This window comes from Rhinatrema bivittatum, chromosome 1, assembly GCF_901001135.1.
Source record: "Rhinatrema bivittatum chromosome 1, aRhiBiv1.1, whole genome shotgun sequence".
NCBI lineage: Eukaryota > Metazoa > Chordata > Amphibia > Gymnophiona > Rhinatrematidae > Rhinatrema > Rhinatrema bivittatum.
The window spans coordinates 606,559,516-606,572,730 of record NC_042615.1 but is presented as its reverse complement, the minus strand read 5'-3'; positions in this window follow the sequence as shown (position 1 = coordinate 606,572,730).

Sequence of the window (13,215 nt, the reverse complement as noted above, 5' to 3'; positions counted from 1 at the left end):
ATATTATCACTTTCTCCAGTGTGACTGCTAGCAGTTCCCTTTCATGCCTGTGGATTTAGGCCTCAGAGCACTTCCTGGTACTCTTGCTTGTGGATCATTTATGGAGTATTCTATTGCCTGCCCTCACATTAACACTTGCCTACATTCATAACCTCTTTATCTTTCATTCACTCCATCTTCTCATTCTGACTGAAATCTGGCTCTCCCACGATGACTCAAATTCAATTGCTGCTTTCTGTCATGGAGGTTATCCTTTTTAATCCACAGACCTCACTTGGCAGGCCATAGTAGCAGTGTAGGACTGCTAATTTTGTCCTCCTTAAAGTTTCAATGCAGTATTTTGCCTCAATCCTACTCCTTTTTATTCATTTGAGGTTCACACTATCAGCCTATTCAGCCCTCTTCCCCCGTCTACATCCCTCCAGGTAACTATCATCTCTTTTCTCTCTGACAAGCTCCCCTCATTTCCTCACCAGCTTCAACACTTGGCTTTCCTTGCTCCTTAACTCATCTTTCCTTTCCTTTATTCTTGAGGACATTAACTTCCATGCTGAGGATCCATCTGACCCTATACCTCAATCTCCTTGCTTTAACTTCCTAATTTGACCTCCAGTTATTATCTGTTGCCCTACTGACTATCATGGCCACTGTCTTGATATAGTCCTTTCTTCCAATTGCCCCCATCTTGGCTTATCCACCTCTTGTTTATCCCCTTTCTGGACATCATCTTTACCTTTACCTTTACACTTAAACTCCATCTCCCACTTTCATGCCCATCACCACTGACATATTTAGGAATATCCATCCTGCTTTGACTTTTGCATCCTTTCAACTGCTCTGTCACTTCCCTTGTCCTCAACTACCTTATCACAGTCTGTTTATGAAATAGTTTCTTCCTACAAGAATATACTCTCTTCTGCTTTGGGTCAGGGCCAGTGGAAGCCCTATGGAGGATAGGCATCTGCCTAGAGTTTCACAGTGCTGGGGAGAAGGACCTTGACAGCTTTCAGTGTACCACAATCTGGCTGCACTTCCATCTTTGTAGTATCAGTTGGCACCAGGGGAAGGGGACAGGGAGAGAGAAAGATTAATGTTTCTGGGGCTGAGAGGGGTTAGAAAACAAGGAATGCTCCTGCAACTGGGTAGAGAGGGAGGAGAAACTGAAATACTCCTGGGGCTGGACTGGGATGGGGAGAGAAGAAGAACAATTTTTTTGCAGAGGGGAGAGGAAGAGAAATGATCTTGGTGCTGTGGGGAGGGCATGGCTGAAGTTTCACCTAAGGTATCTTAATACCCTTTCCCTGGCCCTGTCTTAGGCACTATTGCCCCTCTCATACTATATTTTAACTTTTGCTCCCCTCCAAAGTGTTTACGTCTCATAGTCTTAACATTGCACTAGGAGGGAAGAGGAATACCCTTATTCAATAAACATACACATGGTTAATGCGACTCCAACATTGCTCTAAGAATCCAACATTGCTCTATGCTTCAACGGCAAGAGGAAATGTGGAAATAAGGATTTGCATTCACAAAAAAGTGGGGAGTAGCTTGCTTGTTACGGCGGTTACTACCCCAAACCAAATAAGCCTGATACTTCACTTTCAATGCATATCCAGCATAGCTCTCTGCTTCAACGGCAGGGGAGAAAGACTGATACTTCACGCATATCCAGCATAGCTCTCTGCTTCAACGGCAGGGGGAATGAAGAAAAGTGGATCTATATACAGACAACAGTCAGCAAGGACTGAATTACATAGTCTGGGTAAACAAATAAGCATGGGTGTAGCTTGCTTATTGCGGCGGTTACTAGAGATGTGAATCGGAACCGGAATCGGTTCTGTTCTGGTTCCGATTCAAATCGTGCATTTTTTTTTATCCGGCCCGATCGTTTTTTTTTTTTATTGGCTGAGCCCAATCCGATAAACAAAAAACCCACCCGACCCTTTAAAACCGCTCCCTTAGCCTCCACCACCCTCCCGACCCCCCAAAAAAATGTTTTAAAATTACCTGGTGGTCCAGCGGGGGTCCCGGGAGCATTTTCTCATGCTCGGGCTGTCGGCTGCCACTAATAAAAATGGTGCCAATGGCCCTTTGCCATTACCATGTGACAGGGTAACTGTGCCATTGGCTGGCCCCTGTCACATGGTAGGATCACTGAACGGCCGCACCATCTTTAAAAATGGCACTGGCCATCCAGTGCTCCTACCATGTGACAGGGGCCGGCCAATGGCACGGTTACCCTGTCACATGGTAAGGGCAAAGGGCCATCGGCGCCATTTTTATTAGTGGCAGCCGACGGCCCGAGAGTGGGAGATTGCTCCCGGGGCCCACTGGACCACCAGGTAATTTTAAACCATTTTGGGGGGGGGGTCGGGAGGGTGGTGGAGGCTAAGTGAGCGGTTTAAAAGGGTCGGGGTGTGTTTTTTGTTTATCAGCCGACAGCCCGAGCATGAAAGAATGCTCCTGGGACCCCCGCTGGACAACCAGGTAAATTTAAAACGTTTTTGGGGAGGTCGGGAGGATGGTGGAGGCTAAGGGAGCGGTTTTAAATGGTCGGGGTGGGTTTTTAGGTGTGTCCTAACTCCCGTTAGTGTGCACTAACCCGATTAACAATTTTTTCACGATAAATCGGTGGAATTTCTATTGTATCGCACTCTTTAACGATTAATGACGATTTAAAAAATATCGGACGATATTTTAAATCGTCAAAAAATGATTCACATCCCTAGCGGTTACTACCCCAAACTAATTAAGCTAGATATTTCACTTAGATGCAGTTCCATAACTGCTCTCTACATTAATGGTGGGGGTGGAAGGGAAATAGAACCAAAAGATTACTAAGAGCCAAGAGTAACAGATAAGTATGAGAAAAAAAAAAGTGCGAAACTTGCTGGGCAGACTGGATGGGCCGTTTGGTCTTCTTCTGCCGTCATTTCTATGCTTCAATGTTTCTATGTTTCTTCTATTTGGGGCTGCCATTCTCTTTCAGTCAGTCAGTGAGCACAAGCACATTGTGGCTGTCATTGTATGAAAGGACCACATCTGCTTCTGCGTTATAGCACAGTTGACATACTTCTTTTGTCTCTTTGTGACAAGACCTGATAAAATAATCACTTATTTTTTTATTCCCAAATGAGTCTGTTGCTTGGTTATATTATAGTTTTGTTCATGACTGTCATGTATCACAGAAAAGAGAAGTGCAAGGGAGGAATAGAAGTGCTTTCTAACATATAGCTTAGTTTCCTTGTGTGGTCGATGGATAAGAACATAAGAACATAAGAAAATGCCATACTGGGTCAGACCGAGGGTCCATCAAGCCCAGCATCCTGTTTCCAACAGTGGCCAATCCAGGCCATAAGAACCTGGCAAGTACCCAAAAACTAAGTCTATTCCATGTTACTATTGTTAATGGCAGTGGCTATTCTCTAAGTGAACTTAATAGCAGGTAATGGACTTCTCCAATCCTTTTTTAAACACCGCTATACAAACTGCACTAACCACATCCTCTGGCAACAAATTCCAGAGTTTAATTGTGCATTGAGTAAAAAAGAACTTTCTCCGATTAGTTTTAAATGTGCCCCATGCTAACTTCATGGAGTGCCCCCTAGTCTTTCTACTATCCGAAAGAGTAAATAACCGATTCATATCTACCCGTTCTAGACCTCTCATAATTTTAAACATCTCTATCATATCCCCCCTCAGCCCTCTCTTGTCCAAGCTGAAAAGTCCTAACCTCTTTAGTCTTTCCACATAAGGGGAGCTGTTCCATTCCCCTTATCATTTTGGTAGCCCTTCTCTGTACCTTCTCCATCTCAATTATATCTTTTCTGAGATGCGGCGACCAGAATTGTACACAGTATTCAAGGGGCGGTCTCACCATGGAGCGATACAGAGGCATTATGACATTTTCCGTTTTATTCACCATTCCCTTTCTAATAATTCCCAATATTCTGTTTGCTTTTTTGACTGCCGCAGCACACTGAACCGACGATTTCAACGTGTTATCCATTAGAGATGTGAATCGGAACCAGAATCGGTTCGGTTCCGGTTCCGATTCAAATCTTATAATTTTTGTCGTCCGGCCCGATTGGTTTTTTGTTTATTGGCTGCGCCCGATCCGATAAACAAAAAACCCACCCCAAACCTTTAAAACTGACCCCTTAGCCTCCCCCACCCTCCCGACCCCCCAAAAAATGTTTTCAAATTACCTGGTGATCCAGTGGGGGCGCCGGGAGCGATCTCGCACTCTCGGGCCGTCGGCTGCCACTAATAAAAATGGCGCCGATGGCCCTTTGCCCTTACCATGTGACAGGGTATCCATGCCATTGGCCGGCCCCTGTCACATGGTAGGAGCACTGGATGGCCAGTGCCATAGATGGCACCGGCCATCCAGTGCTCCTACCATGTGAATTTTCTATTGATTCATTTTGAAAATGTAATGAAATGAAATAGGAAATATTGTTGTCATTTCCTATTTTGTTTCCAATACCCATTCTATCTTATGAAGCCAGGCTGGATAAGCATTGAATAGTGTATGGAAATGTGGTAGACTTCTCATTCTTATTTTACACAGATGTCAGGGCTAAGCATGTCTTCTCTGCTTTTTTCTTAATTGGGGATGAACATGATTGGATTTAATTTTTATGCTCAAAAAGGCAGAATAAAGTTCATATATATTCCAATAAGGCTGATAATGCATTCTATGGCTCAAAGCCTCGTTGTCCCCATATGGTGAATTATACATTAATTATCAACTATTTGTCTCTATTTATCCTCCTGAGACCAATCTTCACAAACTCAGAATCGTATTTTCACTATTTAGCAGAACCCTCTGAACAGCTGTTCAAAAGGGTCTTTTTTGTTTTTTTGCCTCTGAGTGAATTGAGCCTTTTGATTTTTGAGTTATTCATCAAAACATGCATTATATATTAATAATTCAGCATGAGTTATTAATTTTCTCCACTGTTTACTATAATATTTTTAATATGGCACTAGTTATAAAGATTTCTATAGTGGAATCTCTACCTATATTAGAAAGAAAGAGAAGAAGAAGTACAAAATAAAGGTCAACAAGAGGTAATCTTTCCTGTCTGGTTGAAAACAATATGATATTACTAATTGTCTGGCAAATATTACATAACCTTTAAAAGTGTGAATTTTGAATATTTTTTGCCTAATTGTGTCTTAAAAAGCACTTTATGAGGTGCTAAGTGTTGTAATAAAAATGAGACAGTTTAATGTCCTACTAGTCCTGGTTAAAATCATCTATCAAGATTTCAGGTGCATTTGTAATTGTAGGATAGTAATTATTGGAACAGTATACATTTAGGGGTCGATTTTCAAAAGTCTGCGCGTGTATCCATGTCCTGCCGCGCACGCATGGACATGGCTATTTTATAACATGCGCGGTTCGGTGTACACATGTTATAAAATACGATTCCTGTGTGCACATGCGCGTCGGATTTTAATGTTCGTGCGTGCATGTGCGGGTGGGTGGCCTCTTCCATATTCAATGGGGGGATTTTCATAAACAACGTGTAGCAACGGGAGTAGGGTTTTCTCAGTTGCCTTCCCAGTTCACTCCTTAAATTCCCTATTCACCTAACTGCCCTTTTTACCTTTTCCCCTCTCCTTCCCCACCCCCAACCCCTACCTAATTTTTAGATTTTTTTTTTATTTTAATACTTACTGCTCCATCTGAACAGAAGTAACTTTGGTGTGCTGGCCAGCTGCTGGCGCACACTTCACTGGGACTGAGCCTAATGGCCGCTGTGTCGGTCATTTCCTTCCCTGACCCCAGCCCGCCCCCTATTTGTTGGCCCAGCACTTCTGTATGTATCGGGGTTACGTACGTAGCTGGGCCGTTTTAAAAATACGATCAGTGCGTCCACGGCCCAGTTACGTGTATAACCTTCATATTTTATGCACGTGGGCCTCTTAAAATTCGGCATTAATGAAATAATTTTTTGACTGGCTAAAGCACTACTGTGGCACTGTGAATGAGTGGTCAGGCTTTATATATATGTATATATAAATCAATGGGATTTACAGGTGGACCAGGCATCTGCTTGGTCCCACTTAGGTTAAGGAGGAGGTCTAGGGACACTCCTTCATATCCCTCCCCTCAGCTTGAACCCATTGGAACAAGCATCTTCATTCATCCTAGATCCCAACTAGGGAAGTAGCTTCCTATCCCAATATGCTCTTTCTGGCCTCCCGTCAAGTAAATTCCACTGGGGAACAATTTTTAACATAATTCCTGTTGAGTTCGATTTTCCAGCTGTTTTAGACTTAAATAGGCATGCTGATTTCAAAACTGCAGTTAATTTTCTTCTATCATGTCAAGTTCTTTCTCTACAGCCTATCTTAGGCCTGGATTTATCAAAATGCACTATATATCGCATGCGATAGGAAAAGGGGCGTGTTTTATGAAATTGAAAACTTGGCTATTCAAACAAGCCTACCCAGAATAGATCAGGTCACCAAATTACCATTCACCCCTTGGTATGCACCCAAACTATGATACTCTTATTTTAGTCCGTTAAATCTCCATCAATAGGCTACTGTTTTATCCTATGCCACTAGTACTATTAATGCCTGCTCCAATGTTTACCTGCGTTGTTTCACTGTTTTTCCATACTTCTCTCTCGTTCCCCCTTCCAAGTTGTTCTCGCCTTGTTAAGATGTAATTTCCAATCTATTGTTATTATGTGAACCGGTGTGATGTCCCCACTAACGCCGGTATATAAAAGAGTTTAAATAAATAAATAAATAATAGGATGTTTATCGCAAAGTGCGCTATCTTATTGCTTCGCATAGGCATTACCGCAAACTGCAGCTCATTAAAGATGAACATTTCACCAGGTCAATGTCAGAACTCCAAAAGAATGCTTAGTTGTCATTCAAAAACCTTGTCAAGGACTTTCTTGGAAATACACAAGCACAGAATTACACCAAAATTGTCCAGAAACTCTTGGAGAGCTTCAAAATGCTTCATTGCAACATGAGCATCAAGGTGCATTTTCTGCATAGCCATCTTGCTGACTTCCCGAAAAACCTTGGTGCAGTCAGTGTTGAACAAGGTGAACGATTCCACCAAGATTTGAAGGTCATGGAGGCATGGTATCAGGGTAGATGGGATGTACATATGATGGCTGCCTATTGTTGGAGCATCAGGCGAGATTGTCCACAGATTGAACACTGCTGGAAAAGCCAGAAGCGTAAATTTTTACTTTAATATGTATCAAGCTGATACAGTACAGTGCGCTCCGGTAGAGCGCACTGTTAACCGGCATTTGGTCGCGCGTTTTCGACGTGCTAGCTTTACCCCTTATTCAGTAAGGCGTAATAGCGCGTCAAAAACATGCGTCCAACCTCCCGAGACTAATAGAGCCCGCAACATGCAAATGCATGTTGATGGCCCTATTAGTCATTCCCGCGCAATACAGTAGTAAAATGTGTAGCCAAGCCGCACATTTTACTTTAAGAAATTAGCGCCTACCCAAAAGTAGGCATTAATTTCTGCCAGCGCCAGGGAATTGCACAGAAAAGCAGTAAAAACTGCTTTTCTGTGCACCCTCCGACTTAATATCATGGCGATATTAAGTTGGAGGTCCGAAAAGTAAAAAAAAGTAAAAAAAAAAAAAAAAGTTAAATCAGGTTGAAAACCGGTTTCTGAACCTGTGGCTGTCAGCGGGCTCGAGAACTGACGCCGGCAAAATTGAGCGTTGGCTGTCGAACCCTCTGACAACCACCGCTCCTGTCCAAAAAAGGTGCTAGGGACGCGCTAGTGTCCCTAGCGCCTCTTTTTACTGTCGGCCCTAATTTAAATATTTTGGTTTACTGAATTACGCACACAGGACACTGGCCTGTGCACGCGCTGGGAGAGCAGGTGCTCGTCCACTCTCCCGCGAACTTTACTGTATCGGCTTGTATGTTTGGTAGCAGAACTTTACTACTTGTACACAATTTGACTTACAGTAACAATATATAGCCTTTGTATGAATAAATAACTCTAAACAAACAGTATAGTCAGGTAATTTTTTCTTTTATTTCCCTTTTATGTACATTTTGTATGATTTTTGGGACAAAGGGAGGGTATCCTGTACCTTAAAAAGTTGACATGATAGAGAAAAACTGGGGTCATTTTTTGATTCAGATGTCAAAAGTTAGTCAAAAACAAGTGTCAGATCTAACTCAATGAAAATTGTGTTCCCCAGTGTTCTTGGTCTGGGGTTGTGGTTATAGGGATGTCTCCCCCCTCATTAGAGTTACTCAAATACTACCACCATTAGCACCAGCCATTAAGCCCTTTGCCCAGTGTCTTTCACATGAGTTACATGGCTTTTCTGTTGTGTTATTGTCTGGGCTCACTGCAGCACCACCTTCTGGCTCTTCTGCAGGAGCCCTCTCTGGGCTACCAGTAAAACTACTCTTTGGGGTCTTTGCAGCACCTATTTCTAGCTTCTCTGCAGCACCTCCATCTGTCATTTCTGCAGCATTTCTCTCAGGCTTCTCTGCCACCTGCCTTCCCTAGGGCACTCTGTACTGCCCCCTTTTGGGCAAGCCATATTGCCTCTTTCTGGCCAAGCTGTAAAGCTCCCCTATGAGCTCTCTTGTATCTCATACTCAGAAACTTTTCTTGCTCTCTGATGTGCCTGCTCTTGCTCCTTTGACTCTCTCTCTTTTCTGCTACTTGTTCTGGCAGTGTGTTCACAGGCTTCCCACCAGGTTCCTCTGTAACAATGCTCACAGGTCCCTCAAGAGTGCATTACCACAACTCGCTCAACACTTGATCCATCTCTGCTGCAATCGCATGTATCTCAGCCACCGTTTGCAGCCATTCACTTTTCTTTGCAGCCAAAAGATCTGGGAGTGGATTCTCTGGCTCCAGAGTCTTAGCTTGCCTCTCTAGCTGCCATACCTTCAGCCTCAGGTTTTCATTCCCATCTGACTCTGTAGAGGTGCGGTCTCTTACCTTACAAAAGTAACTAACTGTTCACTTTTTTCAAGTACTCTGGCTTCTCCTGCTTCACCTGTTCTGTAGTATACTCACTGACTCCACTCTAGGTTTTATGTAGCACTGCCTCGGCTCTCTCTGGGTTGCTGCACGCCTTGAGCTGCAGAGCAACTCACTTGCTGCTGGAGCGATATGCCCTGCTCCCACACATATCAACCACAGGGCCACACCCTGTTCAACACAGTATCTCTGCAGAACGGTTTCTAAAGATAGAAAAAAACCTGCCTTTCCAGCATTAAGTTAATCACTTTTTTCCCCTTTCTTAGGAAGAGCTTGACTCCTTAGCCTGTTTATTTCCTGACTGCCTAATGGCTGTCCCTGGATACAGACCCAATAAACCAGTTTTACTTTCTAAATTGAAAACTTTTAAACTGTTGGGTTTTTTGTGCACTCCTGTGCTCTGTACTCTGTTTAGAGCAACATGTCTTCTTTACAACTCTGTACTTTAAACAGAAAATCATCTTTGCACAAGAACATAAGAACATGTCATACTCGGTCAGACCAAGGGTCCATCAGGCCCAGCATCCTGTTCCCAACAGTGGCCAATCCAGGCCATAAGAACCTGGCAAGTACCCAAAAACTAAGTCTATTCCATGCTACTCATGCTAGTAATAGCAGTGGCTATTTTCTAAGTCAACTTAATTAATAGCAGGTAATGGACTTCTCCTCCAAGAACTTATGCAATCCTTTTTTAAACACAGCTATACTAACTGCACTAACCACGTCCTCTGGCAACAAATGTTCATGTTCCAAGACAGATTCTTTTTACAAATTTGCGGTACAGCAATGGGAGCCGCGATGGCCCCGGATGTGGCCAATTTATTTCTCACAGCTTTTGAACAGCAATATATTTACCAAAATCAATGGACTCCTCACTTGAAACACTGGAAAAGATACATCGATGACATTTTCATTGTGTGGCAAGGATCCCAAGCATCATAACTAGAGTTTCACTCCTGGTTAAATAATCTTAATTCATGCCTTAAATTCATGATGAAGTTTGACCACCAACAAGTGGCTTACCTGGATATTCTGATTACCAGATGCGAAAATTCAATAGTAACCACTCTTTATTGCAAGCCTAATGATCGCAACAATTTGCTGGGATTTGACAGCTTTCATCCCAAAACCTTCAAATCCAATCTCCCGGTAGGACAATTCATGCGCATACGACACCTGTGCACTGATGATCGGGAGTTCAAATAACAGGCTGAACAACTTGTTATACGTTTTTTACAACGCGGGTATCCAGTGTCATGCGTAAAGAAAGCATATCGAAGAGCATGGTACTCTAATAGAGATTATTTATTTTTGCAAAAAAACTCTGAGAATTCGAACCCACAGACCTTGGTCATAAGACACACATTGGCATCTCCATTTATCAGCAGAGCCATTAAGAAACATTGGTCAATACTTCAGGAACTTCATCCCCTATTCAAAGAGCTGGTACACATTGCCTATTCGCGAGGCAGGAACATTAAAGATCAAGTAGTCTACTCCAGCTTAAGAAAATCATTGGTATCTTCTACAAATATTAGCCACAATACTAATTGTGCCCTCTGTAGTTTAAAATCTTCACAAACCACAATAAGCATACCATCTGGACGCACTATACCATTACCAGAAATCACGTGTGAAACCTCTTTTGTCATCTATGCCATAATTTGTCCATGCCCACTTATTTATGTGGGCATGACGAAGCTCCCCATTCATACCAGGTTAACATATCTTAAGGCAACATTAATGTTGCCTTAAGACAGGGAGAACTGAAGAACCGCTGGTCACCCACTTTATTGAATGTCAACATACCTTTGCGGAAATTAAGTGGACAGTTTTAGAAATCATACCGGAACATTGGAGACGGGGTGATAGGATCAAGCGCCTCCGCCAATGTGAACAACGCTGGATTTATCAATTAAAAACAGTGACCCCTCATGGCCTTAACAAGGAAACAGAGTGGGTTCACTTCATGTGAACATCGTCACTTAGTCAAATCACACACGCAGCTGAAGCATGATAGATGACATTTAAGTCGGTAGGACTCTCGCAATAACCTTGCTTAGATGCCGACAAGAAGAAACGACGGCAAGGTTTGGTGAGTCTTAGGTGGTTTTACCTTCACCCATGTAGATAAGTGTGTAAGTGCCAACTTGAATGTTCAATTTATGTGCCATAAAAATGTTAAGTTATGTTGATATTCGTCCTTTGTAGAAAACTAACCAACAGTCAAGCGAGTGGATATGATGAATAGTATCTTTCAGTGAAAAATTCACGATTGCTACAGTCCCTGAAGCAGCAATAGCGAAACATACGTCGGACTGGACTGGACTCAAGGATTAGCAGTGTCCTGAGTGAAACAGCTCCGTGGCGCGCGGTAGCGCCCTTGGAGGAAGTAAACCTCTGAGCAATATATAAGGAAGGTATCATTCCACATGCCTTTTTAAAAAAAGAAAAAGAGAAAAATCTACAGAAAAACAAGATACATTTAATAATAAAGGACTTGGACCTATGATTAAATGTGATCCGGAGTGGCAATACATAAAGCAAAAATTGCTCGTTTGCCTACGGGTGTTATGATGGTCCATATTATATATAAAAAATATATGAAATATTGAATATTGCACATTGAAGGAAAAATTGGGATTTCATAACGTCTTAGAGTGAGATATTGTAGCTCGTTGTGTATTGAGATTAACTGTTATTGTTTGGTGTAGATTTCAATTACCCCAATATTTACTGGGTAAATGTGACATCAGGACCTGCTAGAGTCAAAGTTCCTGGATGTAATAAATGACTGCTTCATGAAACAGTTGGTTCTGGACTAACAAGAGGGGGAGCCATATAAGATCTAATTCTCAGTGTAACTCTGGTCTTGGTGTGAAAGGTAATGGTAGTGGGACTGCTTAGCAATTGTGATCAAAATGCGATCAAATTTGATTTAATGACTGGAAGGCAGTCATTAAGTAATTCTTCAGCTCTAGCATTAAACTTTCAAAAGGGAGACTTTAATAAAATGAGGAAAATAGAAAAAAACTGAAAGGTGCAGCTAAAAAAGTTAAGGAGATGATTTTTAAAGAAACACACGTGTCCATGTGCATGTGCTTCCTGGTGCGCGCACATGGATGTGCCGATTTTAAGGATGTGCATTGTTTTTTTGACGGATGAAAATATCCTATGATATTTTCTAATTCATCATGTATCGGGGGTCCCCCAAAATGATAGGAAAACCCCATTTTTGTGGGGTTTTCTTATTGTTTTTGGGGGAGAGAAAGGGCACACAGAAAAAAAAACCCAAATCCACCCTGACCCATTAGATCTAATTATTTACAATCCCCCACCCTCCCGACTCTCCCAAAACTTGCCTAAAGTCCCTGGTGGTCCAGCGGGTGTCCCGGGAGTGATGTCCCCCTCTCGGGCCGTCGGCTGCCACTAATCAAAATGACGCCAATGGCCCTTTGCCCTTACCATGTGACAGGGGCTATCAGCGCCATTGGCCGGCCCCTGTCACATAGTAGGAGCAATGGATGGTCCACGCCATTTTTTAAGGGGCCGGCCAATGGGACCGATAGCCTCTGTCACATGGTAAGGGCAAAGGGCCACCGGCGCCATTTTGTTTACTGGCAGCCGACGGCCCGAGAGGGGCACATTGCTCCCGGGACCCCTGCTGGACCACCAGAGATTTTATGCAAGTCCCTGTTGGTCCATTATTCATGAAGACTGGAAGGTGACCAATGTAACTCCAATATTTAAAAAGGGTTTCAGGTGTGATCCAGGAAACTATAGACTGGTGAGCCTGACTTCAGTGCCAGGAAAAATTGTGGAAACTATTTTAAAGAACAAAATCACAGAACATATAGATTGACACAGTTTAATGTAACACAGCCAGCATGGATTTACACAAGGGAAGTCTTGCCTCACAAACCTGTCACATTTCTTTTAGACACATAGAAACATGACAGCAGAAAAAGACCATATGACCCATTTAGCCTGCCCATCCATCCAATTAATTTAGCATTATATTTCTCATAATTTCCTTAGAGATTTTCTGTATTTTTTGAAGGGATAAATAAACATGTGGATAAAGGTGAGCTGGTAGATTTAGTATATTTTGATTTTCAGAAAGTGTTTGACATAGTCCCCCAAGAGAAACTCCTGAGAAAATTAAAAAGTCATGGGATAGGAGGTAATGTCCTTTT